General features: G+C 44.9%; 1 protein-coding gene across 2 annotated transcripts in view; it reads right to left on the bottom strand.

Moving 5' to 3' along the window:
- The window catches only part of LOC139404287 (transmembrane protein 266-like), a 74187-nt gene that overhangs the window by 15147 nt on the left and 41571 nt on the right, over positions 1 to 17469 (bottom strand). The window lies entirely within an intron of this gene.

Raw genomic sequence — 17469 nt, 5'->3', positions numbered from 1 at the left:
AATGTGAAGAATTAGTGCTCTAGAATCACACAGCGCTTGTGTTTGCCTTTTGGCACCACTCACCACATGGCCATATTTACTCAGCTTCACAAACAAGATGTATTTGGCAGTTTTGAGAGCTGAGCAGTATGTTGAAGCCATAGAACTCAAACTTTTTATGATCTCTTTAATTAGAGATATACAGATATTTCCAAACCAGATCTCGGTGCTCAGTGTGCCTCATCCCTCTGGGAGCAGACTGTTGTGTTGTGTTCCAGCCACCTTCATGCTGGCTGTGTGACCTCATCTTGTGGCTCTCAGAGGGCTTCAGTGGGGCTGTATCCACACCATCTGGAGGCCACAGACCTCCTCCTCATCTCTCCTCATTCACAGCCAAAAATATGATTGCCTCCAGGATGATGATGGCTTCATCTGATTTCAATGACAATATTCATACACTACTAGGTTTTTCTTTTTCTCTCTCTTCTGACAGGGATGGAGTAGGTGGTAACAGGGTGTGGGTCGGATCCGTAATATCACCTTTACATCTCATGACCCTTATGTCAGTGATTCATGCACACTGCCATCCATTCCCCAGTGATCTGACAGTAGGTTCCAGTGATCCCCCTCCCTCTAAAATCTAAACGGCCAAGCATTTCCATCAGTGTGCAGATAAGAGTGGCATTTCCCAGGTGAGTTAGGCCTTTGTCTGGATACATTGTGTCTACCTTAAATCCATCCTCTCCTCTGGGTCCCTCCTACCAGACGCTAGGCCGGAGACAGGCTCCCAGAGATTTATGGTCAGTAAATAATGGCAGATCTGTGCGAGGCAGACAGGGCTTTCCCTCCCTGTCACTACTCTGTGTTTTACACAGACAAAACTACTCTGATATTTCTAGTGAGAGAGCTTCTTAGGGGCAGACAGTGAAAGATGCATGTCCTCTGAAAAACAGCACTTTGTCATTGTCACCTGTCCCCGAGTGAAGAAATCCCATTGCCAATGTCCGTCTTTTAGCACAAGAGAAGAAGAAAGATTCTACTTCCAGGCTTCAGGACAGAACAGACAAACAAACAGAGAGGCAGTTATTTTTGAAGGCACTGGGGCTGTGCAGAGAGGGGTAGAGAGAGAAAAGAGAGAGGGGGGAAGGGGAGCCAGAGCAAGAGAGTGAGAGAGGCCCAGTGAGATGAGCCAGTTTGCGGCTACAGCTGGACCTCCGGTGGAGGACTGGATATCCTGTCCACCTGGTGCCAAGATCAGCAGAGGGGCTGGGGGCTGGAGCAGGGCCATGCTGTGTCAATGAGCACTCCCAGGGGCTAACTGGCACACGCTGCTACCCACTGCACCACTGCCTGTCACTCTGATCCAAGCCATGCCAACAGATTAGGAGCTCAACACTGGAGGTAACAGGGAATTAGAGGAGGCTTCTATGTGATAGCAGAAAATACATTAATTGGCCAGTAGGGACAGTATCCTACGTTACATGTGTGACTCAATGCTGCAAGACTGTTTTGAGAATACTGATTGAAATATGTTTCAATCAGGACCCATCCATCAAATATTGAGGAATATACATTGTCAGTCACAGGTATCAGTAGGAAATGTGTTGATGATGTTGTACCCACAATAACAATACGGACATTCTGTACCCCAACCAAAAACCCTAGATGAACGGAGAACACCTATGTGAGAATGTTGTTCATTGACTACAGTTCAGCATTTAACACTATTGTTCCCTTCAAGCCTGACAACAAGCTCAGAGCCCTGGGTCTGGACACCAATTTCTGCAACTGGATTCTGGACTTCCTGATGGGCAGACCACAGGCTTTGAGGATTGGCAACAACAACTCCTCCACACTGACTCTTAACACAGGGGACCCTCAGGGGTGTATCCTCAGCCCTCTGCTGAACTCCCTGTTCACCTACGACTGTGTTCCTTTGCACGACCCTCCATCAACTCCATCATCAAGTTTGCTGACAACATAATGGTTGTAGGACTGATAACCAACAAGGACAAGTCAGCCTATAGGGAGGAGGTAAGTGAACTGGCAATGTAGTGCCAGGACAACAACCTCTTCCTCAACATCAGCAAAATAAAGGAGTTGATTGTTGACTTCTGGAAGTAGAGGAGGGAACACACCCCGATCCACATCAACTGGACTGCAGTAGAGAGAGTCACATCACCGAGGACTTATCATGGACCAACAACACCACCACTCTCGTCAAGAGGGTGCAACAGCGTCTCTACTTCCTAAGGCAGCTAAAGAAATTTGGCATGCTACCCCGGGTCCTCTCCAAATACTACCGCTGCACCATCGAAAGCGTCCTGACCGGGTTGCATCACGGTCTGGTATGGGAATTTCCAGGCCCAGGTGAAGATGGCCCAGTACATCACTGGGACCGTGCTCCCACTCATCCAGGACATCTATTCAAAACATTGCCTGAGGAAGGGCCGAAGCATCATCAAGGACCCCACCCATGAGCTGTTCATTCCCTTTACCGTCGAGCAGACGGTATCGCAGCATGAGGTCTGATACCAACAGGCTCAGAAACAGTTTTTATTTACCAGCCATTAGACTGCTAAACGCTTGAACTGGACTGACCACCTGCACTGCCTGTCCGCACCTTAACACACATGCACTCACTCAAGCGCACACACATGCACACACACACGGTAAACATGCTACACACACATTACAACTACTGCAACCAGACTTGTATTATTATTGCTAAATACTGCACAATTTAAACACATGCCCCCAATCCGCCCTCCCCAAAAACATGTGTAACTATTGGACTATAAATTGTGCCTCCCTGTTTTATACTTATGCTATAAAAAATATTATATTCTACTGAACCATTTACTTTATGTTCATATTCGTATCTTGCATTATTTCTTATTGTGGTTGCATTGTAGAGAAGAAACCTGCAAGTAAGAATTTAGTTGGACGGGCTATACCATGTGTATCCTGTACAAACGACTAATAACATTTGAAACTTGTTCAGTGGTAAATAGCCAAACAAACAATATGTTTACATGTGTAACACATATCTACTCCATTTATCAACCTGGACTCAAGGGTAGACGTAACATAGTAAATGTATATCGGGGACATTCCAATTTGTATGAAATGTTACGTTTCGCATGGTATGTATTAATTTGTGGATGTCTATCATTCATTACGTATGATATATTATGAATTGAAATCCGTACAATATGTTACGTACACCAATTTGTTGTGGCTAACGTTAGCTACATGGCTAGGTGGCTATTGCTAGGTGGCTAATATTAGCTACACTAGTGGTTAGGGGTTAGGGTTAAGGTTAGGGTTAGGAGTTAGGGTTAGGGGAAGGGTTAGCTAACATGCTAAGTAGCTAAAAAGTAGCAAGCAATTGCAAAGTTGCAAATTGGCTAAAATACTAAAGTTGTCCGTGATGAGATTAGAGCACGCAGCCTTTGGGTTGCTAGATGTTCACGTTAATACATCCATCCATCCACCCCGACCAAACACCCAACTTTTGTTTTTGCCTTAAGTAACCTTCAGTCTTATGTAACCATACCAAACGTAACATATCATACTAATTTGAGTGTCCCGGATTGATGTTGACTATGTTACGTCTACTGAGACCAGGCTGCATTTATTGTCTGCCACAGCTATTTGAAAGGGTAGCACACTAACACAGCACTTTTTTCTAGGAAACACTGGTGTTAGGTTCTGGATTAAAAAGGCTAATTTAATGTGTATGGTTTCATAATTAATTTAAAGTGATCCTTCCAGCAAGGAGGAGAGGTATTAATGTAATAAAATGGTAAAGCGAAACCCTGTCTGGAAGCGTTGCAATTGGCCATGATGGATTACTCGAAGCTCAGAAACTTAATTTTGGGGAAATCATTTTAAACCTGGAGTACTGAAGACTTTTAAGTATTTATGAGCAAGTGAAGTAGTATCAGTGGTAAAACACTGTGAGTGAGAGAGGGAAATTCCCTCAGTCTCAGCCGGTCATAGCCCATACATAGAACAGGCAATACTTCAAGATCTACACGCACACACACACTAGCAACAGTCATTGAAATTGTTAAAAGGTTTTCCCAAAAATCTAATAAATGCAACGGACAATGGATAAAGATACTACACACTTTTAGATTTGTTTTAATCCGTCTGATATTAATTCATTAAATGCACTCATATATACATTTTATCATTGTAGCATGTATTTGTAAAGTATTTTGTGTTCAAATAAAGACAATTATATGTGCCTAATTTACATAACTACACCAGGGTGTATTTGCATATATGAATTAATTAACATAAAGGTGTGGAACAGGGATGCAACCACCAAACACTTGCTCTGTCTACCCTATCTGCACTCACCTGCGCTGTCCAGACTGCCTCATAAATTACTGTTGTTGTCACGTTATCTTGCATAATTCAACAAGTGTGTAAATAGCATGATACCCTCGGATTAAAATTCAACGCGCTTGGCTCTAGATTACAACTAGCTCAACATACTTTAAATTGTTTGAAAATCAGACATAATATCACTATAACCTGAGTGTTCATTTTAACTTTCATGTCAGCAGAGTTGGGTACAGTAGATTACTTTCTAAATGTAATCTGTTACAGTTACTAGTTACCTGTCCAAAATTGTAATCAGTAATGTAACTTTAGGATTACCCAAACTCAGTAATGTAATCTGATTACATTCAGTTACTTTTAGATTACTTTTGCCTTAAGAGGCATTTGAAGAAGACAAACATGTATATTACCAATTGAATGACATCTATTGCAGGATAAATCAATGTTAAAGTTTACATAGCTGGCCATATATTGTTGTTAAATTTTACTTTATGGGTGGGTTATGTTGACTTCTTCTAACCCATCGCTTTCTACTAAATATAATAATACGATTAAATTATATCTTTACGTTAAAAACCTAAAAAGTCTATCAGAATTCCAGTCATTCCAATAAATGTTATACCCCTTGATCTTCAAGAATAGAACTTGGAAATATGGAAGTATTGATTAGCCACATTGCTTTACCTGAGCATAACCCCAAAACGAACAAATGAATTTTTTGCCAGCCCTACTCTGTGGTTTATGATTGTGTTGTCATGGAGGACTGATTGGGCTCATTGATTCGAATTAAAAAATAAATGCTGCGCTCATGGAATGACATGCTTTGAGCACTACTGAAAAGTGCTATTTACATGTGAAAAATGAATGCCATATGCTGCACTTGCTATAGGCCTATTGTTTACCTCTTTGTTGGTGACACTTTGATATCTTGATAATATGCAGTTGTTTAAAGGGAAAATCCACAGATTAAAAAATAACAAAATGGGCGCTCCGCGTCTGTTTTGTGTGTCATCATAGTGGTCTCTGACTTGTGGTCAGACTCGCTCAGGTGGAACAAACGTACATTTACGCCTTTTTTCAATGCTGATTTCAAAGTCATTGAGAAAACAGAGAAGTGTCAAAGATTTTTTTTCACAAACATCCTTTCTGAATTTAAAAGTAATCCACGAAGTAATCATCTAGTTTTTCAAAAGTATCTGTAATCTGATTTCAATATTTTAGCTGGTAACGTAATGGATAAACAGTTACAGTTTTTTTGTAATCCTTTACTCACCCACCCTGCATTTCAGCGCATCTAATTTGTAAACAATTTTTTATTGAAGATTTACTATTCAGAAATCGCTAAGCCATTTCCTGGTTGCAAAAATTCTAATAGTTCTCATAATTTCAGTTAATGTGGCAAAACAAACAAGTATAGTGTAGTGAATCATTGCACCATCTAAACCGCTGTGAAATATATTTTCCATCAAATATTGTATTTTGTTTGAAGCTGGTGTACATAACCGAAAGTAAAATATGCAAAAACTAAACTTAAGAACGGGAAGCATAGAAATAGCAGCCATAGTACATATCTACTGCTTCTTGAATTTGCTTTCAATGAGAATGACAGATCTTTAAAATTGTGTCAGGTCTCCCAAAAAGTGACATATTGCAGCTTTAAATAACTTTTTGTTCAATTTCACAAAAAAATTAATACATCAAAATGAAGTTATATTTCTTCTCTTTCTTGTCTTTTAAGAGTGCACAAAATCCCAGACGATGCTTTAGCGTTCTTATAGATTCAAATGATAGACTATGTATTCCATTGAGCCCATTTCAGCCATTACAGGGGAGTGTTTGACAGGTCATTAGAAACAACAAGGCACAACAAGGCACAAGCAAGACTATGAAAGAATCGCAGGAGTAAAATGAAAGCAATCAATCCAGCAAGATTTAAGTGACAAGTTTTTGCAAGTTTTTGCTTGTTTTTGTAAGTTTTTGCTAGATGGCTAAAAAAATACATCCTCGGGTGGGCGGGGCATGCACATTGTCACACACACACACGCACAAACACACACTGTTCCGGACCACTGTGAGATCACGCTCTCCGTAGCCGATGTGAGTAAAACCTTTAAATAGGTTAACATTCAAAAGGCTACGGATTACCAGGATGCATACTCAGAGAATGCGCTGACCAGCTGGCAAGTGTCTTCACTGACATTCTCAACCTCTCCCTGACCCAGTCAGTAATACCTACATGTTTCAAGTAGACCACCAGAGCACCCAAGAACGCCAGGTAACCTGTCTAAAGGACTATCGCCCCGTAGCCATGAAATGCTTTGAAAGGCTGGTCATGGCTCACATCAACACCATCATCCCAGACACCCTGGACCCACTCCAATGTGCATTCCGCTTCAACAGATGCACAGATGATGCAATCTCTACTGCATTCCACACTTCCTTTTCTCACCTGAACAAAAGGAACACCTATGTGAGAATGTTCACTTCACCAAAACTTCTTTCAAACTCCTATTGGCTGCTGTATTTAACATTCAGCAAACACGAGCTTGCACCCCTCATTGCATAGTCTATTAGTATAAGAAATGCCCCAAAAAATCCATCAAGTTAGACTAGCTTTTCTTGGGACTCCAAGAGCTATGAGGTGTTTTTTAATGAGAGAGCGGAGTGCAGGTGTAACGTTCGTCATTGGGAGAAAGAGAGGAGGACCAATGCGTAGCGTGGTAAGTGTTCATAGCTTTTAATCACGTACTAGAACACTAAACAAAACAATAAATAACAAACAAACAGTCCGGTAAGGTGAAAGACAAAAACACTAAACAGGAAATAAGCACCCACAACTCAAAAGTGAAACCAGGCTACCTAAGTATGGCTCTCAATCAGGGACAACGATTGACAGCTGCCTCTAATTGAGAACCATACCAGGCCAAACACAGAAATCCCAAGTCATAGAAAAAAGAACATAGACAACCCACCCAACTCACCCCCTGACCATACTAAAACAAAGACATAACAAAAGAACTAAGGTCAGAACGTGACAGTACCCCCCCCCCCCCTCCCCCCAACGGTGCGGACTCCGGCCGCAAAACTTGAACCTATAGGGGAGGGTCTGGGTGGGTGTCTGTCCGCGGTGGCGGCTCTGGCGCGGGACATGGACCCCACTCCACCATAGTCTTTCTCCGCCTCTTTAACCGCCACCGTGGCCTCTTTAGAGCGGCGACCCTCGCCGCCGACCTCAGACTGGGGACCCTAGCCACGGGTCCCAAATAGACTAGGGAGATTCCGGCAGCACCGGATGGACGGGAGATTCCGGCAGCACTGGACAGGCGGGAGACTCCGGCAGCTCCGGAGTGAAGGGCGATTCCGGCAGCTCCTGACCGGCGGCTCTGGCAGCTCCTGGCTGACCGGCGGCTCTGGCAGCTCCTGACTGACCGGCGGCTCTGGCAGCTCCTGACTGGCGGGAGACTCTGACAGCTCAGGACAGATGGGCGACTCTGGCAGCTCAGGACAGACGGGCGACTCTGGCAGCTCAGGACAGACGGGCGACTCTGGCAGCTCAGGACAGACGGGCGACTCTGGCAGCTCAGGACAGACGGGCGACTCTGGCAGCTCAGGACAGACGGACGACTCTGGCAGCTCAGGACAGACGGGCGACTCTGGCAGCTCAGGACAGACGGGCGACTCTGGCAGCTCAGGACAGACGGGCGACTCTGGCAGCTCAGGACAGACGGGCGACTCTGGCAGCTCAGGACAGACGGGCGACTCTGGCAGCTCAGGACAGACGGGCGACTCTGGCAGCTCAGGACAGACAGCCGACTCTGGCAGCTCAGGACAGACGGCCGACTCTGGCAGCTCAGGACAGACGGGCGACTCTGGCAGCTCAGGACAGACGGGCGACTCTGGCAGATCAGGACAGACGGGCGACTCTGGCAGCTCAGGACAGACGGGCGACTCTGGCAGCTCAGGACGGACAGGCGACACTGGCAGCTCAGGACAGACGGGCAACTCTGGCAGCTCAGGACAGACGGGAGACTCTGACAGCTCAGGACAGACGGGAGACTCTGGCAGCTCAGGACAGACAGGAGACTCTGGCAGCGCTGGGCAGGAGGAAGACTCTGGCAGCGCTGGACAGGCAGGAGTACCTGTAGGGAGGAGACGGAGAGACAGCCTGGTGCGGGGGGCTGCCATCGGAGGGCTGGTGCGTGGAGGTGACACCGGATAGACCGGACCGTGAAGGCGCACTGGAGGTCTCGAGCACCGAGCCTGCCCAACCCTACCTGGCTGAATGCTCCCCGTAGCCAGGCCAGTGCGGCGAGGTGGAATAGCCCGCACTGGGCTGTGCTGGCAAACTGGGGACACCATGCGTAGGACTGGTGCCATGTACCCCGGCCCGAGGAGACGCACTGGAGACCAGATGCGCTGAGCCGGCTTCATGGCACCTGGCTCGATGCACACTCTAGCCCGGCCGATACGAGGCGCTGCTATGTACCGCACCGGGCTATGCCTGCGCACCGGGGACACCATGCGCCTCACGGCATAACACGGTGCCTGCCCGGTCCGTCTCTCTCCACGGTAAGTACGGGGAGTTGGCTCAGGTCTCCTACCTGACTTAGCCACACTCCCCGTGTGGCCCCCCAAGAAATGTTTGGGGCTGCCTCTCGGGCTTCCAACCGTGCTGCCATGCTGCTTCCTCATACCACCGCCTCTCGGCTTTCGCTGCCTCCAGCTCTGCCTTGGGGCGGCGATACTCTCCAGCCTGTGCCCATGGTCCCTTGTCGTCCAGAATCTCCTCCCATGTCCAGGAGTCCTGAGATCGCTGCTGCTGCCCGTTACCACGCTGCTTGGTCCTTTGGTGGTGGGTGCTTCTGTAACGTTTGTCGTTGGGAGAAAGAGAGGAGGACCAATGCGCAGCGTGGTAAGTCCCGTAAGGTGAAAGACAAAAACACTAAACAGGAAATAAGCACCCACAACTCAAAAGTGAAACCAGGCTACCTAAGTATGGCTCTCAATCAGGGACAACGATTGACAGCTGCCTCTAATTGAGAACCATACCAGGCTAAACACAGAAAAGAACATAGACAACCCACCCAACTCACGCCCTGACCATACTAAAACAAAGACATAACAAAAGAACTAAGGTCAGAACGTCACAGCAGGTGCATATTTTATTTTATTTAACCTTTATTTAACTAGGCAAGTTAGTTACAATTCTTATTTACAACGATGGCCTACCAAAGGCAAAAGGCCTCCTGCGGGGATGCGGTCTAGGATGATTCCATGTGTTATTTCATAGTTTAGATGTCTTCACTATTATTCTACAATGTAGAAAATATTACATTTAAAGAAAAACCCTTCAATGAGTAGGTGTGTCTAAACTTTTGACTGATACTGTACGTTTTTTCAACAGCAGGTTATGGTCAATGATATCAAAGGCTCCACTGAAATCTAACAGAACAGCTCCCACAATCATATTATTATTAGCCTTTCAACCAATCATCAGTCATTTCAATCTTCTTATTATTAGCATTTCAACCAATCATCAGTCATTTGTGTCAGTGCAGTATATGTTGAGTGCACTTCTCTATAAGCATGCTGAAAGTCTGTTGTTAATTTGTTTACAGAGAAATAGCACTGTATTTGGTCAAACACAATTTTTCCCAACAGTTTGCTAAGAGCTGGCAGCAAGCTGATAGGTCTGCTGTTAGAACCAGTAAAGGCCACTTACCACTCTTGGATAACGGAATCACTTTGGCTTCCCTCCAGGCCCGGAGACAAATACTTTCCTCTAGGCTCAGATTAAAGATATGACAGAGTGGATATAGAGTCAGCTATTATCCTCAGTAGATTTCCATCTAAGATGTCAATGCCAGGAGGTCTGTCATTATTGATCGATAACAATAATTTGTCTACCTCTCCCACACTAAATTTACAAAATTCCAACTTGCAATGCTTTTCTTTCATTATTAGTTTTTTTATGCATGAATATGATAGCTCACTGTTCGTTGTTGGCATTTCCTGCCTAAGGTTGTGCACTTTGCCAATGTAGTAATGACTAAAATAATTGGCAACATCAAATGGCTTTGTAATGAATAAGTCATCTGATTGGATGAAAGATGGAGTTGAATGAGTCATTCTGCACATCATTTCAGTTAAAGTACTCCACAGTTGATTTCCATCATTTTTTATATCGATGATCTTGGTTTCATAAAAAAGTTTATTTTACTTTTTGTTGAGTTTAGTCACATAATTTCTCTATTTGCAGTAAGTCAGCCAGTCTGATGTGCAGCCAGACTTATTAGCCACTCCTTTTGCCCCAACTCTTTCAACCACACAGTTTTTCAATTCCTCATCAATCCATGGAGCCTTAACAGTTCTAACAGTCAGTTTCCTAACAGGTGCATGTTTATCAGTAATTGGACGAATCAATTTCATCAAGTGCAGCGTCAGGATGCCCCTTATTAATCACATCAGAACAATACATATTTTTTAACAGCATCCACATAAGAGTCACAGCAAAATCTTTTGTATGCTCTCTTATATACTATTTTAGGCCCAGCTTTCGGAACTTTGGCTTTCCTGGATATAGCCATACAGCTTTGGCTTAGGGGTAGAAGTTGTTCAGGGTCCTTTTGGTTCCCGACTTGATGCATCGGAACCTTTTGCCATACAGAGAACAGTCTATGACTTGGGTGGCTGGAGTCTATGACAATTTTTAGGGCCTTCCTCTGACACCGCCTGGTATAGAGATCCTGGATGGCAGGGAGCTCAACCCCAGTGATGTACTGGGTGGGCCGTATGCACTACCCTCTGTAGAGCCTTGTGGTCGAATTCCAAACAGTGGCCATACCAAGCGATGATACAGTCAAGATGTCAAGATGCTCTCAATGTTGCAGCTGGATAACTTTTTGAGGATCTGAGGGCCCATACCAAATCTTCGTTGGAATAGGCATTGTTGTGCCTTCTTCACGATAGTGTTGGTGTGTGTGGACCATGTTAATTCCATAGTGATGTGGACACCGAGGAACTTGAAGATCCCGACCCACTCCACTATAGCCCGTTGATGTGGATTGGGGGCGTGCTCGCATCTCCGTTTCTTGTAGTCCACAATCAGCTCTTTTGTCTTGCTAACGTTAAGGGAGAGGTTATTGTCCTGGCACCAGACTGCCAGGTCATTGACTTCCTCCCTATAGGCTGTCTCATCATCATCAGTGATCAGGCCGACCACTGTTGTGTCGTCAGCAAACTTTATAATGGTGTTGGAGTAGTGTGTGGCCAAGTAGTCGTTAGGGATAAAGGAGTACAGGAGGGGAACACTAAGAACACACCCCTGATTGGCCCCCGTGTTGAGGGTCAACGTGGCGGATGTGGTGTTTCCTACCCTCACCACCTGTGGGTAGGGCTGGGCGGTATAACATATTTTACGATATAGCTGTATTGATGCACGACCGGTTTGTGTTTTTACTTTACCTTCTATTACAGTATTTGAATGTTTGGTTTGTGAAATGTGATACACCACAGGTGTAACGTCCATTTTTATAGTTTACTTCGCTTCCTGAGCCATCTCTCTCCGATATCGCTCTCAATGCCGCTTTCTACACAGAACTAGCCCCGGTTCCTGTCACTCAAGGAGCGCATTTGTTGTTCCTCGAGCACGAGACACTTGCGTTCAGTCTCTGCATGGTCAATGCTGCACATGCAATAATGTTGATGATAACCGATGCTGTTTTATCAAGATTATAGGAAACACTTGTCAACACTTCAGTTCCTACCCTGTAACAATAACTCCTCCCTGGCATTTTCAGTTGTTGTCATGTCAAACACTCTATTCAAAGTGCCCACTATTATATTCTAACTATAGAATTTGAATAATCATTCTATTTCCATGATTCCAATATAAATGATTTCAATATAAATATGAGGCCTAGATTGTTTGCCCATATCATGCAGCCCTGCGTGTGGAAATGATCTCAAATGAGTGCAGGAAATGCAGAGATTAATGTAAATGCTGAAAATATTTTTTTGTTGAAGTTGAATTGAACAGTATAAAACCATCAGAATGGAGAAAGACCCATTGAAATCACTTAGAATGTATGTGTTGCTACCCTTGGGTCACGCACTACTCATAAAGCATAATTTTAACTTTTATTATTCAAAAACATAAAATACTGTCAAACCGTAAAAAAAATTTAGATACCGTGATATGATATTTTGGCCATATCGCCCAGCCCTACCTGGGGGCGGCCCGTCAGGAAGTCCTGGATACAGTTGCAGAGGGAGGTATTCAGTCCCAAGGTCTTGAGCTTAGTGATGACCTTGGAGGGCATTATGGTGTTAAATGCTGAGCTGTAGTTAACTATCAGCATTCTCACGTAAGTGCTCTTCTTGTACAGGTGCAAGAGGGCAGTGTGGAGTGCAATAGAGATTGCGTCATCTGTGGATCTGTTGGGGCAATATGCGAAATGGAGTGGATCCTTGGAGACGACACTGGCATGACCACCTGCAGGAAGTGATGCAGGAATACAACAACACGGTGCAGGATATGCACCTCACTACCTGCTGTTTGGAAGGCATGGTGCCAAAAGGAATTCAGGCGATTCTTTGCTGGAGAAATTGGCTTTTAATATAAGGCAAATGGAGATGGATCGGCCTACATCTGCAGAGCAGCAGACAAGCTGGTTCTGATAAATGGTTTTTCACCAATTCACTTGATCTCTCTCACTCTCAGCCCAAAAAGCAATCTCACACTTTGCATGTCTGTGAATATTAACAAACCGTCAAACCATGCCCACAAATTGTGCTACCCAGCTGTGCAGCACGTGGTACCTGCTGCACAGCCAATTTGATGGAGAGGACTGTTCCTCTGTGTGTTTGAAATAGTCCCCTCTACTCTTTTCAGAAATCCATCTACAGAGATGTCCAGATTCAGTTAAATTCATTCTCTACTGTATTCTTACATTCTGTGATGTTCATATAACTTCAATTTTAATTCTACTGACTGTTGAAATGTACAATTGAGTGTATAATTAATGGAATCATTCTTGTGCCAAGCAACAGTCATGTTTCAATGGTTGCAGGATAAGTAGCAGAAGGACTTGATCCCAGTAGGGAACTCAGAGCACTGTTGTAATCAATCTATAGATAACTGCCAAAGTAAATTAGGGACCAGTGTTGAGGAGTAGTGAACTGCATGTAGTTCAACTAATAATTCAACTACATTTTGCAGTAGCTTGGTGGTAGTTGAACTAAATTAAAATGTTGGTAGTGTTGTCAGTAATTTCTTTTTTTTGCCATTTAACGGTATAGCTAACTACTGGACATACACACTATTGGCTGAAATAGGCAAAAATGTCCTTTATTTTTTGGCATCAGACTTGCCTAATTGTCACTTGAAACAGTTTTTGTGTTTAATAGGCTAAATGACTAATTCTACTAACATCTGACTCCATAGTGATCTGTTCTTGACATTTCAGATTTCGATATGATAATTGTTCATAAAGCAGTTTGAATGTAGTTACTTTTTCAAAGTAACATCAGTTAAGGAAACTATATTGCCACGGATCCCCCTGGTACTGCTGCTCATTCTGTTCACCAGCTCCGGAGGTCGAGGTGTCACTGAACTGTTTCATTACCACCAACCTCGGACTGTCTTGTCTCATTACACACACCTGGTTCCCATTCCGTCTGATTAGTATGTGTATATATGTGCCCTCTTTTCTCCATTGTCCTTGTCGATCATTGTCCTAGGTCCATTGGTCTTGTGATTACCTATGCTCTGTTTTATTTCAGGTTTTTGGTGCTACATATTACTGCATTACGCATTCCTTTGGTTCCCCTACAGTCACCCATTCCGGTTCGAGCTTTGGATAATTGTCCAATAGGGACAGGGCTCATACATCACATCACTTTTCCCGTTACTCTGCTGACCTATGACACTCATTCAGAACAGATCACCTTTTTGATTATAGACACCCCCACGCACCCCGTTGTTTTAAGTCTCCCCTGGTTGAGTTGGGGTAACCCTGTTATTTCCTGGTCCGAGAGGAGACTGCTGGGTTGGTCGCAGGAGTGTCAGAGGTCTATTGTGATGTCAGTCAACACCACTATGGTGGAAAGTCCAGACAACGCCATTTAAGTGGAATTACCGGAGAAATTCCAGGATCTGCACTGGGTTTTATCTAAGACCCAGGCTACACACCTGCCTCCTCATCGCCCCTGGGACTGTGCCATTGACCTGCTGTCTGACGCAGCCCTTCCGAGAGGACATGTCTATCCCCTCTCCTATGCGGAGACCGAGGCCATGGAGATCTACGTACAGGAGAGCCTCCAGCAGGGTTTTATCCGCCCCTCTACGTCACCAGCCTCCTCAAGCGTATTTTTTTGTTAAGAAGAAAGATGGGGGACCTGCATTGACTATCGAACACTAAATAAAGCCACTGTGAAGTTCAACTATTCTTTACCCCTCATCCCAACCATAATCAAACAAATGCATGGGACGCAGCACTTCACAAAACTGGACTTGAGGAGCACCTACAACCTGGTGCGCATTCGTGCAGGCGACGAATGGAAAACGGCCTTTTCCACGACCACGGGACATTACGAGTATTTGTTTAATGCTCCTTCAGTCTTCCAGACCTTTCTTAACGAAGTGTTTCGGGACATGCTGGTAAGGAGCGTAGTGGTTTATAAAAACAACATTTTGGTCTATTCTGCTGACTGTGCCCAGCATGTCTCGTTAGTCAGGTCTGTGCTGTGAAGATGGTTGGAGCATAATCTATATGTTAACTTGTTCGGGCTAGGGGGCAGTATTCGGAAGTTTGGATACATTAGGTGCCCAAAGTAAACTGCCTGAGTAAGAAGCTAGGATATGCATATACTTGGTAGTATTGGATAGAAAACATTCTAAAGTTTCTAAAACTGTTAAAATAATGTCTGTGAGTATAACAAAACTGATATGGCAGGCGAAAACCCGAGGACAATCCATCCAGAATTTTATTTTTCAGCTCACCTCTGATTACAATGGCTGGGATGGGAATATAAAAGGAAGTCCTCCCAGATTGCAGTTCCTAGGGCTTCCACTAGATGTCAACAGTCTTTAGAAAGAGTTTCAGGCTTGTTTTTTTGAAAAATGAGCTAGAATTTGTAGTTTTTCTAAGTGGCTCCCATTTTGTCTGTAGTGTTTGTAGCGCGTTCCGGTCAGTGCGCGTACTTCATTATTTATCTACGGTAATGATCTCCGGTATTCTACGTCTTAAATTGTATCGTTTATTTACATAATAGGGTACCTGAGGATTGATTAGGAACGTTGTATGACTTGTTTAGAAGAAGTTTATTGGTAACTTACGGGATTCATTTTGTATGCATTTTGAACGAGGGACACCGGTGGATTACTGAGTCAAGCGCGCCATTGAAACTGACTTTTTTGGGATATAAAGAAGGACTTTATTGAACAAAAGGACAATGTTTTATGTAGCTGGGACCCTTGTGATTGCAAACAGATGAAGATCTTCAAAGGTAAGTGATTTATTTTATCGCTATTTCTGACTTTCGTGACGCATCTGCTTGGTTGGAAAATGTATGTAATGCTTTTGTGTGCGGGGCGCTGTCCTCAGATAATCGCATGGTGTACTTTCTGTAAAGCCTTTTTGAAATCTGACAACGCGGCTGGATTAACAAGAAGTTAAGCTTTTAAATGATGTATGACACTTCTATTTTCATGAATGTTTAATATTACGATTTCTGTCATTTGAATTTGGCGCTCTGCAATTTCACCGGATGTTGGCCAGGTGGGACGGAAGCGTCCCAATGATCCGTAAGAAGTTAAACAAGACATTTTTTGTTTTTCCAGCAGTCTGTGTCCTTTTATGGCTACCTCATATCCACGAAGGGAGTGGAGATGGAGGAGCAACGTGTCAGCGCAGTCAGGTCATGGCCCATCCCCAACGCCATGAAAGCAGTCCCGCGATTCCTGGGTTTCGCCAACTATTTCCCGAGGTTCTTCCGGGGCTTCAGCACGGTGGTCGCACCTCTTACCTCCCTGCTGAGAGGTCTCCAGCAGCTTCATTGGATGGTGGAGGCGGAGATGGCGTTCGGGACGCTGAAGGCACACTTCATCACTGCTCCCGTGCTGGCACATCCCGACCACTCACTCCCCTTCATTGTCGGTGTGGATGCCTCTGAAGTAGGAGTTGGGGCAGTGCTGTCCCATTGCACCGGAACCACTCCAAAGCTGCGGCACTGCGCCTTTTACTCCAAGCAGCTGAGCCCCACCCAGAGGAACTACGACGTACGGGTCTGGGAACTATTGGCGGTCGATGAAGGCTCTGAAGGCACTGGCTGGAGGGGTTCAAACACCCTTTCCTGATGTGGACGCACCACCGCAACCTGGAGTACATTATTATTGTTTAAATGTAACCTTTATTTAACTAGGCAAGTCAGTTAAGGACAAATTCTTATTTTCTATGATGGCCTAGGAACAGTGGGTTAACTGCCTTGTTCAGGGGCAGAACGACAGATTTTTACCTTGTCAGCTCGGGGATTTGATCTTACACCCTTTCGGTTACTAGTCCAATGCTCTAACCACTAGGCTACCTGCAGCCCCACCAGGACAGCAAAGAGGCTAAACCCGAGACAGGCCAGATGGGCTGTATTCTTCGCCAGGTTACAATTTACACTTTCTTATAGGCCAGGCTCGAAGAACGTGAAGGAAGACTCCCTGTCTCGCCTCTATGATGTAGGGAGAGGAGACCCCCATCATCCCTCCGTTCCGTATGATCGTGCCAGTGGTGTGGGACGTGGCCACCGACATATGGCAGGCCCTGCGTACGGAAACCACAACTCTACAGTGCCCGGAGAACCACGCCTACATGCACACGGGGGTGTGGGACCGCCTCCTTACCTGGGCGCACACGGCACCTGTGTCGGGCCATCCTGGGATAGGCCGTATCATTGCCTGCTTGACTGAAAACTACTGGTGGCCCACCTTGTCTAGGGACTTCCTGGTTGTGCCCAGTCTAAGACACCCAGACACCTCCCCTATGGAAAGCTTCTTCCCCTGCCGGTTCCACAACAACCCTGGTCTCACCTCTCAGTGGACTTTGTCACTGACCTTCCACCCTCCCAGGGGAACACCACTGTTCT

This window comes from Oncorhynchus clarkii, chromosome 1 (genome assembly GCF_045791955.1).
Source record: "Oncorhynchus clarkii lewisi isolate Uvic-CL-2024 chromosome 1, UVic_Ocla_1.0, whole genome shotgun sequence".
NCBI classification, from domain to species: domain Eukaryota; kingdom Metazoa; phylum Chordata; class Actinopteri; order Salmoniformes; family Salmonidae; genus Oncorhynchus; species Oncorhynchus clarkii.
Note: the sequence above shows the minus strand (reverse complement) of the source record. Positions and strands in the feature narration are given on the sequence as shown.